The sequence below is a fragment of the Pelobates fuscus genome, chromosome 13 (assembly GCF_036172605.1).
Source record: "Pelobates fuscus isolate aPelFus1 chromosome 13, aPelFus1.pri, whole genome shotgun sequence".
Classification (NCBI taxonomy): domain Eukaryota; kingdom Metazoa; phylum Chordata; class Amphibia; order Anura; family Pelobatidae; genus Pelobates; species Pelobates fuscus.
In genome coordinates, this window is record NC_086329.1 from 80,208,206 (window position 1) to 80,235,608 (window position 27,403).

At 40.3% G+C, this 27,403-nt stretch overlaps 1 long non-coding RNA gene across 1 annotated transcript in view; it reads left to right on the plus strand.

Moving 5' to 3' along the window:
- The window catches only part of LOC134582826 (uncharacterized), an 859,230-nt gene that overhangs the window by 233,537 nt on the left and 598,290 nt on the right, over positions 1–27,403 (plus strand). The gene's annotated exons all lie outside the window — the stretch shown is intronic.

Below are 27,403 nucleotides of genomic sequence, written 5' to 3' on the forward strand. Positions count from 1 at the left end.
CTTGGTGGGGGTGGGCTTTTTTATTATTTTTTTTTATTATTATTATTTTAAAATATTTTATTTTATTATTTATATTTTTTTTTTCGTCCCCCCTCCCTGCTTGTTAGCTGTCCAGGGAGGGGGGATCTCACTCCCTGGTGGTCCAGTGGCATTGGCAGTTCAGTGGAGGGGGGCTGGCAGGAAGCACTTACCTCTCCTGCAGCTCCCTCCTCCTCCGCGACGGTCTGGTCAGCTCCCTCTGCCAGCTCACAGTGTAAGTCTCGCGGCTGCGCTATGACCCCGCGGCTCTCGCAAGACTTACACTGGGAGCTGACCGGACTGGCGCGGAGGAGGAGGGAGCTGACAGGAGCTGCAGGAGAGGTAAGCAGAGGCGGCTCTCTAATTAGGCGGTTTAGGCGGCCGCCTAAGGCCTCGCGCTGGCTGGGGCCTCGCGGCCGCCTAAACCGCCTGTTGGCAGAGTGTGTCAGGTCCTCGGTCAGTGACCGAGGACCTGACACCAGGAGGGGGCCCGGCGGCTTGCCCGGTATGCCGCCGGGTGTGAGGCCCCTCCTGGCTGCCCGCCAGCCACCGCAGACACTAATCTGCAGCTCCGCAGTGTGCAGAGCTGCAGACCATGTGACTCGCGAGAATTGGCCAATCAGAGCATTGCCGCGGGTTACCACGGCAACACTCTGAAATCTCGCAAGATTACGCGGTCTGCAGCTCTGCGGAGCTGCAGACCGGGAGCAGTGGCCACCGGTCCACCAGGGAGCCCACTGGACCACCAGGGAAAGGTAGGCTCTCCCTCCCCATCACCCCTCACTACACTCAGGCTCACCCCCAGCTTCACCACCCTCAGCCTCACCCCCGACCACCATCACCCCCCACCACCCACCACCCTCAGCTTCACCCCCCACCACACTCAGCTTCACCCCCCACCACATCACCCCCACCACATCACCCCACCACCATCACCACCACCACCATCACCCCCACCACCCTCCCCACCATCACCCCTACCCACCCTCACCCCCACCACCATCACCCACCCTCAAATTACCCCCCACCACCCTCAGCCTCACCCCCCACCACCATCACCCCTCCCCACCCTCACCATCACCCCTCCCCACCCTCACCATTACCCCCCACCACCCTCAGCCTCACCCCCACCACCATTACCCCAACCACCCTCAGCCTCACCCCCACCACCACCCCACCCTCACCATTACCCCCAACCACCCTCAGCCTCACCCCCACCACCACCCCGCCCCACCCTCACCATTACCCCCACCACCCTCAGCCTCACCCACCATCACCACCCTCAGCCTCACCACCCACCATTATCACCACCCCCACCACCCTCAGCTACACCCACCATCAACTTCACCCTCCACCACCCTCAGTCTTAACCCCCACCACCATCACCCCCCACCACCCTCAGCCTCACCCCCCACCACCCTCAGCTACACCCCCCACCACCCTCAGCTACACCCCCCACCACCCTCAGCTACACCCCCCACCACCGTCACCATCACCCCTTCACCCTCAGCCTCACCATCTCCCATAACCACCCTCAGCCTCACCTCCCACCACCCTCAGCCTCACCTCCCACCACCCTCAGCCTCACCTCCCACCACCCTCAGCCTCACCTCCCACCACCACCCTCAGCCTCACCTCCCACCACCACCCTCAACCTCACCTCCCACCACCACCCTCAACCTCACCTCCCACCACCACCCTCAACCTCACCTCCCACCACCACCCTCAACCTCACCTCCCACCACCACCCTCAACCTCACCTCCCACCACCACCCTCAACCTCACCTCCCACCACCACCCTCAACCTCACCTCCCACCACCACCCTCAACCTCACCTCCCACCACCACCCTCAACCTCACCTCCCACCACCACCCTCAACCTCACCTCCCACCACCACCCTCAACCTCACCTCCCACCACCACCCTCAGCATCACCACCCTCAGCATTACCCCCCACCACCCTCAGCATTACCCCCCACCACCCTCAGCATCACCACCCTCAGCATTACCCCCCACCACCCTCAGCATCACCACCCTCAGCATTACCCCCCACCACCCTCAGCATCACCACCCTCAGCATTACCCCCCACCACCCTCAGCATCACCACCCTCAGCATTACCCCCCACCACCCTCAGCATAACCCTCCGTCACCACCCTCAGCCTCCCCCACTCACCATCACCCCCCACCACCGTCACCATCACCCCTACCACCGTCACCATCACCCCCACCACCCTCCCCATCACCCCTCCCCTCCCCACCGTCAGCCTCACCACCATCACCCCTCCCCACCCTCAGCCTCACCCCCACCACCCTCACCATTACCCCTTCAGCCTCACCATCCCCCATAACCACCCTCAGCCTCACCTCCCACCACCCTCAGCATCACCCCTCACCATCCTCAGCTTCACCACCCACCACCACCCTCAACATCACTCCCCCACCCCCCTCAGCATCACCCCCCTCAGCATAACCCTCCGTCACCACCTTCAGCCTCCCCCACTCACCATCACCCCCTCCTTCTCACATCACCCTCCTCTCACAATATCACATTAGCCCCCCCACTCTCACATTAGCCCCCCCCACTCTCACATTAGCCCCCCCACTCTCACATTAGCCCCTCTCACATTAGCCCCTCTCACTCTCACAATACCCCCTCTCACTCTCACATTACCCCCTCCCCCCGCTCCCTCTCACATTACCATCACCCCCCGCTCCCTCTCACATTACCATCACCCCCCGCTCCCTCTCACATTACCATCACCCCCCGCTCCCTTTCTTTAAAATTTCTCAAACTACCTGTGCTATTACACTTGCATTCTTTATATTTTTAATATTCCTTTTTTTTCTACCAGTGCTTATCTTACATTACATTGTGAATTGGTCCAAAAATCACTATATTTCCCATTACAAAAAAAAATGTCCTTTATCATAATCCACTGTGTTTCTTCTTATTACTATTGTATTAGTTACATTTGTGACTTTGTCAAAAGGACATTCTAACACCAAGACAACTTTTAGTTTAATAAATCTGTTTTGGTGTGTAGATTATCTCCTTGCAGCCTCATTGCTCAGATAAAATCACATTTGTTTCTGTTTGTGCAGCTATAGTCCCACTTCCCCTTTCCGTGACCCACACAACCCCATGAAAAAAAATTTCATGGAGGTTGTGAAAAATTTTCAGATCTTACAGCAAAGTGTGTTTATTTTAAAGTTTGACAGAGCAAATTTTATGAAACTACTAATCACACACAAGGCAATTGAAGGCTCTAACTGGCTCTTGGCAGATGAGATTGGAAACTCGAAATTAAGCACACCGTGCAAAAATGTAGACTTCTTTTCAGGAAGTGTCACAGATGCCCAAGCCAATTCTAACTTTTTAATGTGATGGCTGCATGGAGCAGAGAAATCAAGGGAGGCTGTGTGAGTCTCAGCCAAGAGAAGTGTGGCTTTACTACTAAACAGCAGAGATATAACCAGTGCAACCATAGTTGCATGATCTTTGGTGCTTTGTGACACTTTCATGAATTTGAAGATATCTCGCATGCCATTTCTACTCTGCATGGTGCACATTGAAAATTACATCCTTGCCACACTTCTATCTCAGCCAACGAGACCACCCATGAATAATTTCAGTCGCTTGCCATTTTATCTTCAGGGGGAAAAGTAGTTCATGCCATATATGCACTGAATGTTTTAGCACTGAACTATACAGGATTAATTCCAATTTGATTTGTCACAGATTTGGTCATCATTGAACGGTGCCATCCAACGGGAGTGCAAGTGCTGATAGTTGTTGAGAGGAAATTTGAGTCATTAATGGAAAAATAAATTTTACAAGACATTGAAGTTACAGAGTCATTATTTCTTTGTATCAATGACAATTTTTATGACTACTTGCTCCTTGACCTGCACCTGAAATATTTAACATATTGAGACATTACATTAGATATTAAAATACATAGCATGAAACATAAACTATTTTGTTAAGTGTATATCATGATGTGTTTTTAAGAGCACACAACTAAGGACGGAAATGAAAAAAAAAAAGGGTGTGGAATCCACAAGTTACTACAAAAGCTTTTAGTACTAATGGCAAAAAGTTCCACTGCATACCATATATTAGTATAATATATAAAAAAACAAAACAAAACAAAATACACTATATTATAATACCATTTATCACAATCAATCATTGCTCTTAAAAGGTAAGAAAAAAAAAGAAAATTATATGATAAATGTCTGCTACTGCAAAAAGCTTGTGTAGGGAAATGGGAGAGCTTGAGATAGTGGCATACAAGGAACGTTATGACAGTTGGGATTAACACGTGATTGGGCTAATCATTGAAATTGATATACACTTTATTTTTTTTAAAGGATAAAAAAGGGAGATTTATGCCTTTATATTTAGGTCTTTGATCCTGTTGTATATGTGTTCAGTTCCTGTGTTCCAGTATCAAACTCCATTATTGACCCAGACTTCTGACTTTTTTTATCCTGATCTCTGGCATCCCTTGACTTCGGCTACACTTCGTTATCCTGACCTCTGGCATCCTTTGGCTTTCCCTCTACTATCCTGCTGTTTGTATCCTTGTCGGTACTGCATTGGAATCACCTTTCCTGCACAGATTCACAGTCCAGGTAGCTTCTTATCTGAGCACGTTGGACTGTGTATCTGCAAGGGTAAGCAAACAGATCTGCACTACAGACTCCCATCTCAGGTAAGAACCCTGACACACACCTCGTATGTCAAGAAAATCTAGCCTTTCTACCCAAAACAGAACTGGACCTCTGGCTTATTGAAACCGACCCTACAGATCACCTGAGCAAGTCACAGAGATTAGATCCTCCTAATTTGAAAGTTCACTGTGTCTCTTGGTTATGGCCGGCGAAACTACAGTTGCACCAGGGACTTTAGTTAGTTTGCTAATGAAAAAAAAAATAAAAAAATGTTTTGCTATGATTTGACTACTCCTTGACACTGTTAATCCAGGATATCTTAATGCCCCACCACACCTTAGCATTTGAAACAGTACAATATATTTGCACTTTTCTGTATAACATGCAACACACCTTGCTGACAGTCTATGTGATGTTAACTATACTGCATAATTATTTCAGACAAAAGCTTTAACTGTCATAGGTTCGAGTCTTGTTGCACTAAAAAAGTAGCCTTGTAAGCTTCGTTCACTGTAAACTCTGATAGGCTTCAATAAAAAAAAAAAAAAAAAAACTCAGATTAAATGCATTGGTTGCACTTTTATTTTTTATGACAGATGTACAAGACCAGCTTCACAAAATCTTTAAAATCTGTCTAGAACGTTGTACATTCATAGGGAGGCTAAGAAACACCAGGCATTTAAAATTAGCAATATTCCTATTTTATACACATTCCTGAGGTATCCTGGGGGTGCCCAATGCTGCTTTTATTAAATGCATACAATATCTGGCAGTTTCAGTATTATTATTATTTAAAAACGTATAAAAATATATGTTGTATGTGAGACTATCCATGTTAGATGATGTAAAATGCTAGTGTGAGAAAAAAAGCTATACAGTTACAATTTGAACACAAAATATAGATGACATATATAAAAATATTTTTATTTTTTTTAAAAAGGCTAAAATACATTGGATAAGGGCATCTTTACAACTGATTAAATGAATTGGCAGGAAGTTTTCACTGGGAAAAGCCCAAAGGATAAATTGAAGGTCTAATATAGGACAAATGTATATTCTGTACCACTAAAAAAAAAAAAAAAAAAATATAAAATAAGCAAAATAAACTTAATTTGGCTTAGTAAAAGGATAAGTCAAATAATAAAGAGAAGGGCATTTAAATGAGAGTGGTTGATTGCATCCTAGAACAAATAAACATGCTAAAAAGGTTTGTAAAAGGGCAATCAGATGGACTAAACTTTAAAATGAAAAGCTCAGGGCCAAAGAGAGCAAGATCAACCTAAAAAGGTAAAATATGTTAATGCCAAAAAGGTGCTGGTCCGTTGGAAAGTGACATGGGACGATCAGGACATGGCAGAAATTGTAAATAATTTTTCTTCCTTATATAGGGAATAATAATAATATATAGCTGTGGATTTGCAAGTCACTATGACAAAAGCCTTACAGCACACAGGTGATTGAACACAGGATAATGTGTATCAGGAATTAAATAAAGTTAATGTAAACAGAAGGCTAAGGGCCACATGGTATTCACACATGTGCTTATTGTAGAAATATCTATACCAATGTTTTTAATTGTTCAGTATTCTTTTCTTTCAGGGATTGTACCAGAGAACTGTAAAACAAAAAAAAAAACATGTGTTTATATCGACAAAGTGTTCAAAAGTCCAACCCGGTGACTACAGACCATTGAGCTCAACATCTGCAGTTGGAAAATTATTTTAAGGGCTAAGAGAGAATATTCAAGAATTCATTTTGAACAAAAACCCAATTAGCAGGAATCAACATGGCTTTATAAAAGACAGTTGATGTCAAGCTAACTTAAATTATGTTCTTAGTTAGAAATATTGATCAGAGTGATTCAGTAGAAATAATCTACTTGAATTTTACTTTTGGCGTTTAAACCGGCTCCACACAAGAGGTTACTAGGAAAACTGAAATCAGTTGGTTTTGATGAAAAAATTGTTTTCTTGGAAAGAATTCCTTCCCAGCGTGGACACACACAGGTTCATGTAGTGAAAAATGTAAGTGAATTCCAAATGTAGGCCAAAGTTGCCAAATTGAAAGCATAGCCAATTTAAATAGTTTTTCAAGTTTAGTTATTTTGACCTTAAATTCGCAATACACTTTAAATTCTCACTTTAGTAAATAACTATGAGTTAATGTAACACCCTTCCAGCTTAAAGGGGCACTATAGCATCAGGAACACAAACATGTATCCATGACCCTATAGGGTTAAAACACCTATCTAGCCACCCTGGTCCCCCCAAAATATAGTAAATCTTACTTGTATTCAAGTCTGCAGCTGTGTGCTTTGTGCCTGTTTCCTTTAGAAATGCCTGTTGACATCAGCAGAAGTGGTAGCCTGATCTAATCACAATGCTTGCCCATAGGATTGGCTGAGACTGTCAAGGAGGCAGATCAGGGGCAGAGCCCTGGCCAATCAGCATCTCCTCATAGAGATTAATTGAATCAATGAATCTCTATGAGGAAAGTTCAGTGTCTGCATGCAGAGGGTGGAGACACTGAATGTTTGGATGCATTTTGGGCAGCCATGACCCAGGAAGGATCTCTAACAGCTGAGGAGGGCCAGTAAAGTTATCACTTAGGCTGTAATGTAAATTTTCTCTGAAAATACAGTGTTTACAGCAAAAAGCCTGAAGGTCACAATTCTAATCACCAGAACAAATTCAATAAGCTGTAATTGTTCTGGTGACTGTAGTGTCCCTTTAACATGGCAGACACATGTGTCTTCCATTCCAGCACACAGAATGTAACACCATTTAGGAGCTTAAACAGTTACCATTGTATGTTTTTGGCACACAAATGGTTACTATAGATTCCCAGCACACATACAGTCAAGCACACAGTTAATATCTCTCTGGCACACATATTTAACATTGTTCTGGTGTGGCACATAGTTATTCTAACACACATCCAGTGCACAAACAGTTAAAATTGAACCTCTCTAGTTTACAAACGGTTAATAACCTAGTATCTTCCCGTGTGGCACACAAACTATATTTAATGGCTGTGGCACACAAATGGTTAATCTAGTATTTTTCTTCTCCTCTGGCACACAAATGGTTATATTTAATGGCTGTGGCACACAAATGGTTAATCTAGTATTTTTCTTCTCCTCTGGCACACAAACGGCTATAATTAATGGCTGTGGCACACAAATGGTTAATCTGTCATGTCTCTGGCACACAAACAGTTAATAACCTAGTATCTCCCCTTTTGGCACACAAACGGTTAAATTACTACTGTCAAGACCATGTATCTACTTTAACAAAAATAAAGGAAAGTTTCTTACCTGAAACACACAGACACACTAGGGGAAACCTCTCTCCTGAAACACACAGATAAAAATGATGACAAGAGTGAAAATGTTGTCCTCCTCCTCCTCAACACCGCATACCCACCCACCCCAGGGTGCATTTAATTTATAGATCTGGTCTCCACCCCCTTCAATTCTGAAATCATTAACACCTGGGCAAGCAACTCCTTAACCCTTTCCTGCCTGCCCCACCCAATCATTAACCCTTCCCTGCCTGCCCCACCCAATCATTAACCCTTTCCTGCCTGCCCCACCCAATCATTAACCCTTCCCTGCCTGCCCCACCCAATCATTAACCCTTTCCTGCCTGCCCCACCCAATCATTAACCCTTTCCTGCCTGCCCCACCCAATCATTAACCCTTCCCTGCCTGCCCCACCCAATCAACTGGTTCCTGCCTTCCCCACCCAATCATTAACCCTCTGTTGGCCTTTGACCCTTTGTTGGAAGCTCCACCCAATCATTACCCACTTCCTGATGGCTCTGCCCAAACACGAAGACCCTCCTGATCCCGTCCCTTCTAATGACCAATTAATATCACATGGGCAACCTTGTTGTCCAGTAGTACATTAACCCTTTCCTGACTGCACCTGCCAATCATCAACCCTTTGTTGACTGCTCCACCCAAACATGAACTATTCCCTGGCTTAGCCCTTTTCTAGCATCAATTAATAACACTTGGCCAGCACTGATTGTCTAGCTGCACATAAACCCTTACCTAGTTAGACAACAATAATATTTCCCTATCTAATCTGAAAACAATATTACCTGCACCCAAACATTATCCCTGTCCTGTATACAAAAAAATCATTAAAATGAAAAGAGAAAATAAGTGATAAACATCGAGTGATACCTCTCAAAGTGATACCTCACAAAAAAAACCCACACAAAACAACAAAATTAACAATATAGTGAAATACACTGGAAGGAATGTGACAAAAAATACATATATAGGTCCAAATAAGTCTATAAAGGAAAAAATCTATACATAGTGTAATATACTAATAGCAAAATATATATGGGGAGGGGGTAGGTAGATAACTCACAAGCTAAATATTGGCAATATGCTCATCTCCCCAAGTGGTAGAATGTAGAACAAATATTTGCTTGCAGAGAGATCTTCAATATATGGAGGGTTACCCTGAAGAAGTCTGGTTCTGGGTGAAACGCGTTGGATGTTATTTATTACTTTTTCAAATATATTTTTTATATATTATGATATATAGTGTATCTGGTTTTTACCTACCTTTGCTTTTGGGAGTTTTGTTGCTGTTCCTCTTGACTTTTCCATCTCCAAGTGGGTGATCTGCTTTCTCCTTATATTTCTCTTCCAGTGGAGATATGCCTAACTCATACTTGTGTTTGTAAGTCCATTACTTTATTACAATGTATTGGTTTCAAACTTTATCACACTAGTTTGACTGTTCTTCTGTTTTTCCTTCCTATATCGAAGATCTCTCTGCAAACTAAGATTTGTTCTACATTCTACCCCTCAGGGGTGATGAGCCTGATAACAATATTCAGTTTGTGAGTTCTCTACCTACTCTTTTCCCATATATATTTTGTTATTACTATATTACACTATATATAGTTTTTTCCTTTATATTTTTATTTTGACTTATATGAGGTTGTATTACAATATATTTGGGATATTTTGAAGTTAAGATTCATTTTCACATTTTTGTTCACATTGTTGTCATCTCTGCCTTGACTACATTCTTTCCAATAATAATCAACACCACCTAAGCAGTACAGCTTTACCCTTTCCTGTCTGCCCACCTTCCCATTGACTCTTCCCTTGCTTCAACCCTAGAAAAATAATTATTTAACACCATCTAGGTCTGCAATGTGTGCTGTCCTTTGGGAGGCACAAACATTCCCCTTAGATTGTGTATCCAATCACAGGTTTGGTTTTGCCAATTAGGTGGCTATTCTTTAGAATTTAAGGTCTGTATAGTTGAAGATTTTAGAAAGAAAAATGGAGCAATATTTTAAAACAAGAGGGTGCAGAGCAATCTTTAGATAAACATCCAATAGTAACACATATTTAGAGATGGTTGAAAATAGAGTTTTGGGAAAATGTAAAAAATATAGATATGTACCCACAATAAAACAGTGAAGCCTGTTTTGGCATTGCATGAATAAAACTAATATGTAACACATAATAATGCTAAAATATGTAACATATAATGATTCTATATTTGTATATAAATATATTAATGTGAATTTGCAAAACATTTTTTAAAGGAACGCTAATGTATATTCCTGACCTTAAAGTGTTAACACGTTAGCCTGCCAGCCACCCTTAAATAAGTAGAAAACTTTTCATTATTCCAGCGCTGCACGGGTCTGCCGACGCTGATCCAGCCCCCCATAGGAAAGCATTAGATTGGCTGAGATTATCAATTCTGCTGAATCTAGCCGTGGAGGCAGAGTAGGGTGGAAACAAATGCTACACTAGCCAATCAGTATCTTCTCATAGAGATACACTGAATCAGTGCATCTCTATTGGGAAATTTCAGTGTCTCCATGCAGAGCGTGAAGGCGCTGAACATCAGTGCTGCATGTTCTGCAGCACTGACTCAGAAAACATCTCTAGTTGCCATCTAAGTGACTGCCACTGGAGGTGTCCCTAGGCAGCAATGTGAACACAGTTTTTTTTCTGAAAAGGCAGTGTTCACATGACATACCTTTAGAGACAGGCTATAGGCCCCCAGAACAATTACATTAAGCTGTAGTTTTGACTATAGTGTTCCTCTAATATGGATTGGCTACATAATGTGCTGATGTAAAATAATGTCAAAGCATAAAACAATATAATTTGGATATGTAGAAATATTAATGGCAAATGTATATGTAGCAACTAACCATATTGTTATGAAATATAAAGATATAAGAAAATCACATAAGTATGAAACATATAATATTGCCAGTACTAACTTTGGTTTACACTTATTAGAATGTGCGTAGTTTACCATATTAAGCAGACATAACTGGACAGCCTTTGGCATACTTGAATTAGGAATTAGGAGCCGCAATGGCACAGATTGCTTAGTGTCCAGTTTTAACTTGTTTCTTTCTTAGTATACAGGATAGGTGATAAATAGCTATAATGTGGGCTTCAAAAAAGTTAGATCTGCAATCAGATATTATTAGACCAGCTGGGAATATAAATCAGGGCCACAGGAAGATATACACATGGAAAAGGCATATATTTCCACGCTGACAGGGAAGTTATAGGAGAGAGCAGGAGAATCGTCCTACTGGCAAGTTCTCCTTCTCTCTCTCACAGCAACTATAGCACATGACAGTGACCTCTATTTAGTTGCATTTTCTTTCCATAAAATTCATCCATAACTTATACTGGTACACATTTAGGGACAGTTTTAGTAACTTCACTGAAATTAGCATTACCATTTTCATAGAAAGACCTAAGTTCAATTTGTCTTACATTCTGTCCAAAGTTGGTAACTACATAAAAGAATGAGATCATCTATATATAGCTCTCAATAAAAGCAATTACATCCAAATGAATTAATATATCATAAATAGAAAAAAAAATGGAGTCATGCAGAACCTGTATTAAAGTGCTACCTCGTTTTATTTGAAGGGAAGTGTAGAGATAGCAAATGTTTTGGGCAGGAGCCCTTGATCAATGCTAATGTCCATAAGCTTTGATACAGGGCTACTGGACGGAATGTTTGCTTTCTGTAGACTGTCCTTCAAATCAAATGCAGTAGCACCAGAGTATGCACTTTAATAAAGGCTGTGCATGACTCCATTTTTTCTATTTATATCTATTATACACTGTTGGAACTTCAGTGTGAAATTGCTGCAGCACTGCTGTAAAAATTAATTTTCTACAGGAAACGTATGTAGGCATCTGTATTGCCTCTACCATATTGTTTATGCCTAATTAATATATCAATATGTAATTAAGTTTTCATGATGCCTACTCAATAGCTTTCAGATGGGAAAAGAGGAATATAGTGAGCTAACATCAACCCTAGTTTACACACATTCTCTCTTCCACTTCTTAACCAGTTGTTGAAGAACACTGGGGAACACATAGGTAAACATTCATGTCCCAAACCACTGGTTAAAGGACACTCCAGATGTCCTTTATGATTTGTCAAGAGCTCACTGCAAAAGTTCTAAATCTTGCAAATTTACAGCTAATGTATAACTTCAAAAAGGATTTTTCTTCATTTTTTATTTCTTCTTCTTTTTCAAAATATTTTAAAATGCATTGAAGAAATGGTCAACAGGAGTTTGGAATGCCACTTTAACATCACCACAACTATATGGTGATACCAAAAAAGGGGGCAAAATATTTTTTTAAAAATACACTGCCTTCAGATTTTGTTTCCAAACAGAGACCCGTAGGAAATTGTTCCTGGCAAAATCCCACTCATGTTAAACTGCAATATGAGATTTAGAGTTACAGCCAAGACCGTCATGGGACAGATTTTTTATCACATGTATGTAGTTTGTAGGATAAATAAAACTGCATATTTAGTCCTATTTATGATGAAAACCAAGGAATTTAATATTGTTGGATAAGCTTTTCAAATGATTTAATATTCTTGGATTTGGATATTTTTGAAGTTTTAAAATGATTTCAAAATATTAAAATATAAAAAAAATATATCAAAAACTATTTCAATATAGCAAAAATATAAAATTAAAAAAATAAAATAGTTTTCATAATACTAAAAAAATTGGAAAGTTTATTCAACAATATTAAATCGAGGCCTAAGTCTGGAATATATATGCTTATGATAGAAGACTTATCAGTGTCACACTGACCATTAGCGCTCTGTATTGTAAATTCCCACAATAATTCGACAGGGGCATTTAGAAATTGATGTATGAAAAAGACAAATTCAGTTCAATCTTTTAGAATTATTTATTACTTTTTTGTATGTTTACCGCAATGCAAAAAAAAAAAAAAAGTTAGTTACTTTACACATTTCGTATCTTTTAGATACTTATTCATAAAACAGGGAAAGTCTTCCAAGATAGGGTGCATTATGGGTTGGAGCTTGAGCTAAGGTAATCTGGTCTCTGTATACTGTGGTCCTGGAGCCTACTATTTATATAATACAACTACACAGTACTGTGATCTCAGAGTTGCGAGTCGTGTTCTTGAATCTATTACAAATGGAGGGTTATCTTTGCCTTGGTTACTTGAGCCACACAGGTAAGCATCAGCATAACCTGAAAAAGGAAGAGAAAGAAACAAGTTATAAAGACAAATACAATAAAATAATCAACACAATGCATAACGTTTGTATATCCACAAAAAGAAAAAGATACAAAAAAAGAGAACTCAAGAACTCACACACAGATGGAGCTACATAATAGGTTGGAACAATCAATAGACAGAAATGTTGGAATTTAAAATAACACACTAGGCTAGGGGTAGGCAACCTTTGGCACTACAGATGTTAAGGACTACCTCTTTCCTGATGCTTTGTCAGCATTATGGCTGTGAGAGCATTCTGGGAGATGTAGTCCATAAATTTGACTACAGTGCCAAGGATTGCCTACCCCTGCTCTATGGAACTGCTTCATCTCATCTTAAGCATTAGCCTGAGCATCAAGAGAGCGCCAGCTGCCCACTCTCAGCCTATTACAGCTAGCTATTGCTGGTAAGATTTGGTATGGTTATGCAAGAGTATAATCTCTGCCGAGCGAGGGCTGGACTGAGGATGGCCAGGGATCCTAATTTTTAAACCATATAAATATAGTTTAACATTGAATGAATGGATGGGTGCCAGTAGACTCTATACACTACAACCAATTCAGTGAAATTAAATGGTTACCACAAAATGATACAACAAAGTAAAAAGCTTTGATCAGAGAGGAATATGGGTGCATTTGTCAATTACCGATAAAATATAAAAAATATACCCGAGCTATAACGCTTTGCTCAGAGAGGAATATGGGTGCATTTGTCAATTACCGATAAAATATAAAAAATATACCCGAGCTATAACGCTTTGCTCAGAGAGGAATATGGGTGCATTTGTCAATTACCGATAAAATATAAAAAATATACCCGAGCTATAACGCTTTGCTCAGAGAGGAATATGGGTGCAATTGTCAATTACTGATAAAATATTAAAAAAATATAACTGAGCTATAACACACTCTATAATGTACAAAACAAAACAAAAAAAAATAATTAGAAATCAAACTTACAATATACACAATTATTCTTAAATTCAAAACTCAGAAAGACCAAAGTAAAAAAGCTGTAGTTTATGATAAAAACCTTTAAGAAAATATGACTGGAAAATGACAATGATTAAAGCATTGGATGCTGTAGCAGATTATTACCGAATACTAGGATGGAGAGGAAAACACTAGTGTGCACTGCCATAAAACATGACCTACAATAATCACATTCAAAGTATAAGCTGATTATCATATGTGAAGATGTGGGGACTCCAGACACCTAAAGCATTAGCTGAAGTGCTTTATGTATGTGTCCTCTATTTTCATTTTGCAAAAAGTGCAGATTTCATGAGCCAGTGGGTCTACACCCAAAGATACTTATGAACTGTAGTATATCATTTTTTTTTTTTAAAGAAATATAACATTCTAATCTTGTAGAATTCTTTTTGTTCAGGAATTGAATCAATGGATTTGCAAAATCAGATGTTTTGTCCATAATTACAAGAAGTTCAAATTCTAACCTCGGAAATTGCAAAACTATGAGCTTAACATTTGCTGCTAAAAAATTATTTTAAGGATTATTAATGCATTGATTAATATTCAGGAACTCACTTTGGACAGTGCCATTCTTTTTATTCCAGCAGACCATATCAGACTAACTTAACTGATTCTTATGAAAAAGTCAGTAAAAGCATAGATAAGTACCGTATATACTCGAGTATAAGCCGAGTTTTTCAGCACATTTTTTGTGCTGAAAAACCCCAACTCGGCTTATACTCGAGTCATAGTCTGTATTATGGCAATTTGCATTGCCATAATACAGACTGGGGGGGAGAGGGGGGCTGGCAGAGCTGTACTTACCTTTCCTGCAGCTCCTGTCAGCTCTCTCCTCCTCCGCGCCGTCCGTTCAGCACCTCGGTCAGCTCCCAGTGTAAGTCTCGCGAGAGCCGCGGCTCTCGCGAGACTTACACTGGGAGCTGACAGAGGGAGCTGCACAGACCGCGCGGAGGAGGAGGGAGCTGACAGGAGCTGCAGGACAGGTAAGTACAGCTCTGCCAGCCCCCCTCTCCCCCCCACTGAACTACCAATGACACTGGACCACCAGGGAAGGAGCCCCCCTCCCTGCTATGTATCAAGCAGGGAGGGGGGACGAAAAAAAAATAATAATAATTAAATAATAATACAAAAAAAAATAATAATATAAAAAAAAATAATAATTAATAATATATTAAATGCCCACCCCCACCAACACATACACAAACACACACTGCATCACACACACTGCATCACACACACTCACACTTCATTCATATACAGACACTGCACTCACAGACACTGCACTCACAGACACTGCACTCACAGACACTGCACTCACAGACACTGCACTCACAGACACTGCACTCACAGACACTGCACTCACAGACACTGCACTCACAGACACTGCACTCACAGACACTGCACTCACAGACACTGCACTCACAGACACACACACTGCATTCATTATATACACACACTGGAAATAAATATTCAATTAATATATACGCACACACACACTGCACTCATACACGCACTGCACACACGCACTGCACTCATAAACGCACTGCACTCATACGCACACACTGCATTCATTATATACACACACTGTAAATAAATATTCAATTAATATAATTTTTTTAGGATCTAATTTTATTTAGAAATTTACCAGTAGCTGCTGCATTTCCCACCCTAGTCTTATACTCGAGTCAATAAGTTTTCCCAGTTTTTTGGGGTAAAATTAGGGGCCTCGGCTTATATTCGGGTCGGCTTATACTCGAGTATATACGGTATGTTGCAGTGAATATGATATACTTTGATTTTCTTACAGGGCCACTATAGGCACCCAGACAACTTCAGCTCACTGAAGTGATCTGGGTACAGTGTTCCTATTGCACTTAGTGCTGAAATGTTAAACAGTGCAGTTGTAGAGGAACTAAAACAGCCTCTAGTGGAATTAGCAGACTTTTGGTCCGCTGACACTGGACTTACTCACGCTTTGCAGGAGGACATCCAACGTCCATTAAAAGGAAACTCCAGTGCCAGGAAAACAATCCTGCAGGTCCCCTCTCCCTCCCACCCCCCATCCCCGGTTGCTGAAGGGGTGAAAACCCCTTTAGGTCACTTACCTGAGACCCCGCCGATGTCCCTCATGGTGGTTTCTGCTCGCCGCCTCTCCTCCCAGTCATTACATCGGCCGGTGGGCGAGACTGATCCCGCCCACCAGCCGGGGAGACCTAATGTGCATGCGCGGCAATGCCATGCATGCGCATTAGAGCTCCCCATAGGAAAGCATTGAAAATGCTTTTCAATGCTTTCCTATGGGGAATAGAGCGACGCTGGAGATCCTCAAACAGCGTGAGGACGTCCAGCGATGCTCTAGTACAGGTTTTCTGTGCTATAGAGCAGGAAGTGCCCTCTAGTAGCTGTCTAGTAGACAGCCACTAGAGGTGGAGTTAACCCTGCAAGGTAATTATTGCAGTTTATAAAAAAATTGCAATAATTACACTTGCAGGGTTAAGGGTAGTGGGAGTTGGCACCCAGACCACTCCAATGGGCAGAAGTGGTCTGGGTGCCTAGAGTGTCCCTTTAAATCCACATAGGAAAGCATTGATTCCATAGAAAAGCAATGACTCACCGTGCATGCACATCAGCACCCCCTCTTTGAGTGATGTCAGAGGAGGTGGAGCCATGACAGCACAGAGGGACATCAGCGCTGGCATCAGGTAATAAAATAAATGTTTTTTAATCCTTTATTCACCGCAGCGGGGGGTAAGGGGGAAGGAGACTTTGTATTCCTAGCACTATAGTATCCATAAAGCCATTCTGTCCTCTAAAAAGCAATATATAGAGGGCACTTAAAGATAAACCATTATGAACAGTGGAACAAATGCAATTCTATGTTTTGTTTTGGTTCAGAACTTGGACAATTGTCTTTGTCCTTATGGAGTTAGCTTAATTTGCTAAATAACAGATTCAGCTGAAGTGGAAAAAATTAATTTTAAAAATCTTGTTTTAAACAAAAATCGATCTATTTTGGAAAAGCTGTCACTCAGCAGGTAAATTGTTGAGAACTAACTCAAAATCAGAAAAACGACAAATGAATTGAAAGCTTTTTGTTTTGAACAAATCAATTAGTTGTTGAGAATCTATTTGTTTACAGTTGAAGGCAAAAAGCGCACATTTTGAATAAACTCTGTTGATTATATAGAAACATTATCTTGTCAGAATCTGACAATCAAACTAAATTGGAATATTTGCTTCATATCAAAAGTATCCTGGCTTTGAAGAATCGCTTGATTAAAGATAATGGCTCTTCCATTATACATTTAAGTGAACCTTCTTCCTGATTCAGAAATGTTGAGAACAGATATCTAGGCTTCTTTTTAGATGGAATCATTATAGGTAGGCAACATTAGGCTATGTCATGTCAGTAGCAGTTGCAAAGGTCAGCAAAGTACTATAATGCTTACAAATTTTTATTAACTCACATCATATAAAATATAATTGTGTGGGGGCGGAGTCCAGCCAAAGAGCAGAGCAGATGTATGGTGCCTGAGCTCTCGAATCCTGGGCCGATTTTGGACCATGTACCCGAGCTACACCTCACCCCAGCTACCTCACAAGCTGGGGGTACACCTCTTTGTACATAGACTCCTCACTCAAATTAGCATCTTACCGGAGACCAGAAGTGCCCTGCTACGGCCTACTATAGACGGAACTGGGGAGAGGCGGCCAATCTCCCTGGACTCCTGTCTTGAAACCTGTCGAGGCTGCTCACCTACCCCATTTGAACCGGCAGGGGTTGTTCCAGTCCGCACTGGGCTCTTTGGTACCCTCCATCCTGTACTCCCTTGCAGCACACTGCAGGAATCTGCTTATATGATGGCAGCCTCCCTTCTATCGGCCGGACAATGCCGAGTCAACCTCGGGTGCATCACCATAACCCTGCAGCAAGCATCCTGCTCCGCCTAGATGAATATTTCTAAACTTCATGCCGATCATCACCTAAATCTTGCCCCGTAAGCTCTACATAAGTGACTAGCTTGATAAGATAACAAAATTGTGCTATTATTTCTAATGTCATACCTATGTTTCTATATCACTGTGCCTATCACTGTGCCTATCCATGCTGCTGTGCATTGTTGGCATCTTTGTACTTCATGCACAGCAAAAATAAAAATAAATATATAATTGTGCATCTTTATAAAGTAATGCTAAAACTTTCCTTAAAATGGCAGTGCAATTCTGGGTACTAGATAGTATGTATCAGGATAAAATTCCAAATAAAATATTTTAATTATGAATTAAATTAATATAATTTGTTTACTTTAAAAACAGTGTCTCATTTGATAAGTTAACATTATAAAAATATATACAAGGGGGGCGGAGCCTCACCGCTGAACGGATCAGACGTGCCTCTTCTGAGCTCTAGTGCCTGGGCTATAATATTAATACACTTGAGCTGAAGACCACTAGGGGATAATCCCCGGATCATCGGCCACCGGCGCGGAGGATCTGACGCCACAGATGGCGACCCTCCACCAGAATCCACGGCAGCCCCCGGTCAGGGAAGAATGCGGCCTCCTCTGAGAGTACCCGAGTTCGCGGTCCACAGACGCAGGTCTCCAAGACGGCCCAGGGCTTTGAGGAGGACTTACTTGAACTCTGTCTCCTGATCTCTTGCTGCTCCCCAAGCTCACCACCAAGCCGGGGCATCGGCTAATTCTGGACTTTGCACCTCAAATCTGAAGCGTTGGACTACCGCCGTAAACACTGACATAACAGCCAGCACACACTATCTGACCGACCTGACAACCCTGCACTCCATTTAATCCAACCGACTCGAGACAGCACCTGACAGACGTATGCCACAACATATACCCGGCACAAGTGCACATAGGCTCTGACAGATACCCCTACAACTGTCACACTTGATCCCAGGCCTGTCTTGGGGAGCAATAGTTGACCGTTAACGCATAGTTCCCCACACTAAGTGTTGGTGCCCGTAGCAGCCCAAGCTTTTAGCCCAAATATGAAACCCAATTGACTCCTAAGAGACCCTACATTCATGCATTTATAGCTGGTAAACATGCTTCTGTGAACCTACATATATCCTAAAAAATGTGCCTGTTTATCTAATGCTCCTATTGTTAGTTATTATAATGCGCTCAAGGACTGTTATTGGGGCACCACAAGCCTGTATGTTACACTCAGCATGCATAAAAAAAATATATATATATAAGCCCAGTTAAATAGCTTTCTGACCTGTACATTAACAGGACAGTACAAAAAGAAAAAACAATCCATTTTGGAAATGAGAATATTTCTCCTATTTTAAAGGATATTTTCTTTACATTAAAGAAACACTTTAGTGTAAGGAATAAATAGATGTATTTCTAAAACTAATATATCCCTTTGTCATTGCATCTCCCCATCCTTCCTTGGTGCTAGGTCATGCTCCTCCACTGCTGATGTCAGCTGATGGAGGGACCTCCTGCATGCATTTGGCCTTCCCCATAAGAATGTATTGAATACCTTCCTATGGAGTGTTGCTTGACATTGGTTGTCCTAATGTAAAGCATGAGAACATTCAGCATTGTTTAATGGACTTAAACTCTGTAAAACAGCAGGAAGTGCCTCTAGTGGCTGTCTAGTAGATAGCCACTAGAGGTAGTCTTTGCACTGCAATGTAAACACTGCAGTTTCTCTCTGAATAAATACATATTTTTAAGAAAGGCTTTGTAATTTATGTATATGCAATTACATGCACACATTGACAGCCATATAAAAAAGTGAGCCCACAGAAAAAGGTGGCAGACTGGAATTAAGTGAGTTCATTCAAAACAGCCACAGCAGTCTTTGGACGCGAGTCCAATGAAAGAGGTGAAAGTCACTTCTCTAATATTATATCCCTGCAAAGAAAAAAGGCATATAAAATGCAATGCTTTACATGGTAATGCAGCCCTACTTACACCAACCCCAAAAGGGGTATAGTGACACAGACCAAAACAAAAGTTTAAGATTTTAGAAAACCAGACTTTTCTACACTTAGAATATGCATAAGGGAGTCATTATAATGAAGCAGTTTAAATGGAGTCCAGGAGAAATTAGATTATTTAAAAGTTGCACTAAGGCAACAGAAAATTGCAAAAGTAAAATAAAGAATGCAGGTAGCGCCAAGAATAAAATACTACAAATACAAGGGTATACAATAATAGCAACAATAAAATGCAAAAAAAAAAGATATAAAAAAAAGAGTCCACAAATAAAACCTAAAATAATAAAAAAATATATATATAAAAAGGTAAGGCACAGTCTCAAAGGTAGCAGTAGATCTTCTAATTGTAGTATGGAACTTTTTGGGTAGCTTCGCTTAGTAACCGCATATGAAAAGAAAGCAAAAATCAAAGGCGAACCAATAGTGCAATATGGTAGGATGCAATTCGACAAACAACACTAAAAATAAATGTCAACTCACATATGGTAGAGCTATAAACAGCTCTAGGTAAAACAGCATGCAGTGTGGTATGTAATACCCACTTGCAGGATATTCCTCCGATGTTGGTACACAGTAGAATGGTAGCAAATCACAACTGGATAGCGATGAGGTAGATCATGTGGAATGACAAAAGAAGCAGCCAATAGTGCTCTACATATAAGTAATGAGAAAAAAAAATGGAAATATGCATACAAAAAAGTGAGCAGACTGACCGCTCTATGATTCACGCATGGGTGGTAAAATACCCACCAAGGATTCTTTAGTCTGTTGTCCGCAGAAGGTGATGAGTTCATATGTCAGGTAAAATATAAAAAGTAAATATAAATTTTAAAAAGTATATGGCTAGAAACAGGTAATAAGCCAAAAATACTTTATTTAAGAACAGAGATAAAAAGCACAATCCGTTTCTCCCCTTACGGCTTTCTCATGTTCCATAGTACGATTAGAAAATCTACTGCAACCTTTGACACTGTGCCTTACCATTTGGTATTTTCATTCTTTTATGTTTTATTTTTGGACTCTTTTTAAATCTTTTTTGCATTTTATTCTCGGCGCTACCTGCATTCTTTGTTTTACTTGTTCTAGTTTCCTTTGGGGTTGAAGGGATTCCCCCCCTATTGTCAGGTGTGCTGCCTCTCACCCTATTGTATTTAGTTTGTTTAGCACTGCTCTATCTATTGGTCAGCTTTGTGTCTTTTAGAAAATTGCATAAGGCTTGTCAGTAAGAGCAAAAAAAGTGAAGAAACCACTGTGGGACTCCGCAGAAGTGGCCAAATTAGTAAAAAACTGAAAGTTAGTATTTAGTAATTATAATAAAAAAACAAAAAACAAAGCGAGGAAGATAGGCAGATCTATAGGATTGTGAGAAATATAAAAAAGAGGTGATCAGCGCTCAAAATTGTATATACATACGATGCAGGTGTTGATCTTAGTACATGAATCTATAAGTACAGAGCAAAAACAGATAATGGTGCAGTACAGTTGGTATTAATGAAAGGGTACAAATGAACAAAGTGCACACTCACACTTTTTAGAGTTGTCTCAGCTCTATTATGGAGGCCTGGATGGAATAATTCCCGTCTATGGATATAAGTGGAGGGTCTTTAGAACATTTCCAAAATGAAATAGATATATATGGAGAAAAATAGAAAACACAATGGTGTAGTATGTGCAGGTAATAAGTATAAAGGGAGGATAATATCCTACTTGCATCACCCAGATTTTTTTAAAAAGCCGTTGGCGAAACGCCTGCATTTTATTTTGTTGTTTTTATTATAGAGCTGTTGTTGGCAGCCTTTTATTTAATAAAAAGAGTGGGAGAAGGGTCAGCGCTAATATAAATAGAATGTAGGCAGCGGCCCAACAAAGGGTAACCCTAAAACCCTCTGAAGATAAAACATGTGACACAAAAAAAACAGAAGAAGGACTGCGCCAAGAGGTAGGTATTAGTAATAAAAGTTGTAATAATAGTATATACAATAGTCCTAAGTCAATATAATTAGTATGGTCTCACTAACTCAGTGGGACTAAAGTTCTAATAAAACCACCAAAAGATGAGAACCAAAAAATAAAAAATAAAAGTCAAAAACAAAGTCTCCCACAGAGGTACATGTCTTTATGGAGTGCTGGTTTTTGGGTGTAGTGTACTCAATTGCTTAAGTTGTTCAGTCTCCTTGCTCGTATGTAAAACAAGAATGGGAAAAAGCCAATGGTGCAATATGTACTGACAAGTGAAGATAAAACAAATGGATAAGTAAGTTCAACTCACATTTAAAAGAGCTATACCCAGCTCTGGTGTGAAGAGCGTACAGCGGTATAATCCCCGCTTAAAGGATGTATGATAGGAGTCCTCCAGACGGGTGATGTCCAACACTCAGGAGAGGAAAAAAAATGAAAGACAACTAGTAGTGCTCTAAGTAAAATAAAAATGCAATAAACATAAGTAAAATTGTACTCACAAGTGGAGTGCTTGCAAACTGCACTATGGTATCAGCGTTGGTGGTATAATCCCCACCTTAGGATATACTTGGAGTCACACGAAGATAAAAGCAAGTAAAAGTAGGCCAGGCTAAAAATTCCAAATATAAAATGTGTAATTCAAAAGATGATTGGCACAAACTTGTAACCAAAAATGTTGTATTAAGAAAATTAAAATAACCATAACGCGTTTCGCCACAAGGGCTTTTTCAAATGGCATACATTTTTTTATCCCATTTGAAAAAGCCCTAATGGCGAAACGCATTATGGTTATTTTAATTGTATCGTTTTCTTAATAAAAGTTTTTTTGGTTACAAGATTGTGCTAATCATCTTTTGAAATAGAATTTTTTTATTTGGAATTTTTTGCCTGGCCTACTTTTACCTGCTTTTATCTTCGTGTGACTCCAAGTATATCCTGAGGTGGGGATCATACCACCCACACTAGAGTGTGAATAATGGAATAAACTGCCCAAGGCTTGCCGTGACTTGAATTAAATTGTTTGTGACCTCATTGACATGCTGTAGGGTCTTCAATGGACATGACTTCTATGTTCATCTCTGATAAGAGATGTATTGCTTTCTGCTGCTTAAAGAAACATTCTATCATCTGCTAAGTGGCGTTTGTCATGAATAGAGTTACCCTAACATGCAAACCTGAAGGAAACAGTAAAGGTACATGTACCGGTCCTTAGAGTGGCCGGGTTAGTGCCGAATACAGAGCTATGAAATGTCTGCAAGCAGATAGAGAATAAATAAGAGACTGGCCGAGGTCAGGATAAGAGAAATACATAGAAGTGATAGCCAGGCCAAGATTAGGATAAAAGAGCGCAAGAATAGTCAAACAAGCAGAGGTCAGAAAACAGGAAATCCAAGACACAGTATAAACACACTGTCTGGTAACAAGAACCACGACAGGGCAAAGAAACAATGACAATCAAGAAGTATATATTCACTATACAGCAAGCATGTCAAACTCAAAGGCTAGCACAGGCCAAATAAACAAGGTTTAACCCCTTCACGACGGGTGACGGACGAGGTCCGTCATCCAGGGGATACCCTTAACGACGGATGACGGCCCTCGTCCGTCACGCGGTAAAATTAACCCCAGATCGTCGCAATCGCGGCGATCGTGGGGTTAATGGTGCTCCGGTCTGCCTCTGCATTAGAGGCAGACCGGGAGCACCGGATCGGGCTGTCCCAGTACATGTGCCCGCTCTGACAGCATGCCAGAGCGGGCACATGTGCTCTGTATACTTACCTTCCGCCTCCCTGCACTTCCGGGTTCAGTGTGAAGTGCAGGGAGACGGATCAGTGCTGATCCTGCCCCCTGGTGGAAAAAAAAATAAAGTTTATTTAAAATCCCACCCCCCTTTACCCCCCCTTTACCATTTTAATAAAAAATTAACCCCTTCCCTGCCAATTGATCACTGACTACAGTGATCAATTGGCAGGGATTACATTTTAATATGATCTGATTTTTTTTTTTAACCCCTGAGGGTTAATTCGTTTTTTTTAACCCTCAGGGGTTAAATTTATTTTATTAATTAATTTAAATATTTTAAAATGATAAATTTAGCTAGCTGGGGAGGGTGGAAGTTAGCGGGGAATTGGGGGATTTAGTGTTAGGCTAACTAGGGGTTAACGTTAAAAAAAGTTTTAAAACAAGCTTTAAAAAGTTAAAAAATTAAGTTAAAAAAAAGTTTTAATAACGTTTAAGTAAAAAATAAAAAAAAAATAAACCCTTTACCCAGTCCAAATAAAAATTAACCCCTTCCCTGCCAGTCTATCACTGCCTACAGTGATCAAAATACAGATCACAGTATTATACTGTGATCTAATTTTTTTTTAACCCCTGACGATTAACTTTTATTTATTTTTTAACCCTCAGGGGTTAAATTAATTTAATTAACTAATTTAAATATTGTATAATTAAATATTTTGCTAGCTGGGGTGGGTGGGAGTTATGGGAAAATGGGGAATTTACTGTTAGTGCTGCTTACTGCTAGTTAGGGGTTAACGGTAAAAGAAAAAGCTTAGAAAAATTTTAAATCTGTAAAAAAAAGTTTTACGAAAGTTTAGGAAACTTTAAAAAAATGAATAAGCAAAACAAAAGTTTAAAAAATAGTTTTACAAAGTAAAAAAGTTTTAAAAAGTTAAAAAATTAATTTAATAACGCTCATTACCACTACACCTGGTACAAGCTAGCGGAAAAATGATCCCACGCTAAGGTTCAAAATATGCCTTTTGAAATACCCTGGGATGTCTTCTTTAATAAATGGTATGGCTTTATGGGGTATTTGGATTATATAGCCTGGTAAAATACTCTAAAATGGGACATGGGCACAGCGTAAAAATTTAAAGTTTGAAAAAAAATGGAATGGCTGTGTCCCAAATGTGCCCCTCCGATGTCCACATATACCTGGCAAAAGTACATATGGGGGTATTTTTGTACTCAGCCAACATAGCTGAGCAACATAAAAAGTATTATAGAGTGGTGGTACACATAAGGTTTGCAAAATATACTGTGCAAACTCACTTTGTGTGTCAAAAAGGCAGAAAAAACGCTTATTACCACTACACCTGGTACAAGCTAGCGGAAAAATGATCCCACACTAAGGTTCAAAATATGCCTTTTGAAATACCCTGGGATGTCTTCTTTAAGAAATGGTATGCCTTTGTGGGGTAGTTTGAATTATATAGCCTGGTAAAATACTCTAAAATGGGACATGGGCACAGCGTAAAAATTTAAAGTTTGAAAAAAAATGGAATGGCTGTGTCCCAAATGTGCCCCTCCGATGTCCACATATACCTGGCAAAAGTACATATGGGGGTATTTTTGTACTCAGCCAACATAGCTGAGCAACATAAAAAGTATTATAGAGTGGTGGTACACATAAGGTTTGCAAAATATACTGTGCAAACTCACTTTGTGTGTCAAAAAGGCAGAAAAAATGCTTATTACCACTACACCTGGTACAAGCTAGCGGAAAAATTATCCCACGCTAAGGTTCAAAATATGCCTTTTGAAATACCCTGGGGTGTCTACTTTAAGAAATGGTAGGCCTTTGTGGGGTAGTTTGAATTTAAAACTTACGAAGATGCTTGGAAATTGCACATAGGCCCAGCGTCAAAATTCAAAGTTCTGTAAAAACTGATATGGCTTGGTCTCCAATATGCCACTGTAGCTTCACAAAATAGTGCAAAAGACATTCATTGGGGATGTCTTTTTACTCAGAAGACTTAGCTGAGCATAATTTGGAGGTTTTGAACTTAGTGGCACATATGACATATACAAAATGCCCAGCAAAAATGCAATCCGTATGTCAAAAAATGCACAAAATTATTTTTTACCACATACTTTGGCATATATTGGTGAAAAAATGGGGGCATGCTAAGGCACAATATGCACCTTATGATATACCCTGGAGTGTCTACTTTTACAAATGGTAGGCCTTTGTGGGTTTTTTTTTGAACAGTCAAACTGTTATAATACCCCAAATGGAAGCATAGGCTCATTAAATCCGTCTCTCAAAATTCTACTGTGAATACTGAAAAGGACAGGTCTCCTGTATGGCACTGTAGCTTCCCGAAATAGTGCCATAGACATACAATGGGGGTGTCCTTTTACTCAGAAGACTTAGCTGAGCATAATTTGGGGGGTTTGAACTTAGTGGCACATATGAAATATACAAAATGCCCAGCAAAAATGCAATCCGTATGTAAAAAATGCACAAAATTATTTTTTACCACATACTTTGGCATGTAATGGTAAAAAAATGGGGGCATGTTAAGGCACAATATGCACCTTATGAGATACCCTGGAGTGTCTACTTTTACAAATGGTAGGCCTTTGTGGGGGTTTTTGAACAGTCAAACTGTTATAATACCCCAAATGGAAGCATAGGCTCATTAAATCCGTCTCTCAAAATTCTACTGTGAATACTGAAAAGGACAGGTCTCCTGTATGGCACTGTAGCTTCCCGAAATAGTGCCATAGACATACAATGGGGGTGTCCTTTTACTCAGAAGACTTAGCTGAGCATAATTTGGGGGGTTTGAACTTAGTGGCACATATGAAATATACAAAATGCCCAGCAAAAATGCAATCCGTATGTAAAAAATGCACAAAATTATTTTTTACCACATACTTTGGCATGTAATGGTAAAAAAATGGGGGCATGTTAAGGCACAATATGCACCTTATGAGATACCCTGGAGTGTCTACTTTTACAAATGGTAGGCCTTTGTGGGGGTTTTTGAACAGTCAAACTGTTATAATACCCCAAATGGAAGCATAGGCTCATTAAATCCGTCTCTCAAAATTCTACTGTGAATACTGAAAAGGACAGGTCTCCTATATGGCACTGTAGCTTCACGAAATAGTGCCAAAGACATACAATGGGGGTACCGTTGTACTCAGCAGAAGTAACTGAACACATAATAAAACTTTGTACAGGAATAGCACACACCAACTTTACAAAATACACATGAGAAGTTCTTTGTTATACATTTGTGTGCGAAAACCCCCAAAAAACAAAATTTTACTCCAATATTTAGCAGAGGTTGGCGGTAAAATGGCTACGTAGAAAGTGTCAAAACAACCTTAGGTAAATAGCCTGTGATGTCTACTTTATATAAATATATACTTTTGTGTGGCAATTTTGTTTTAT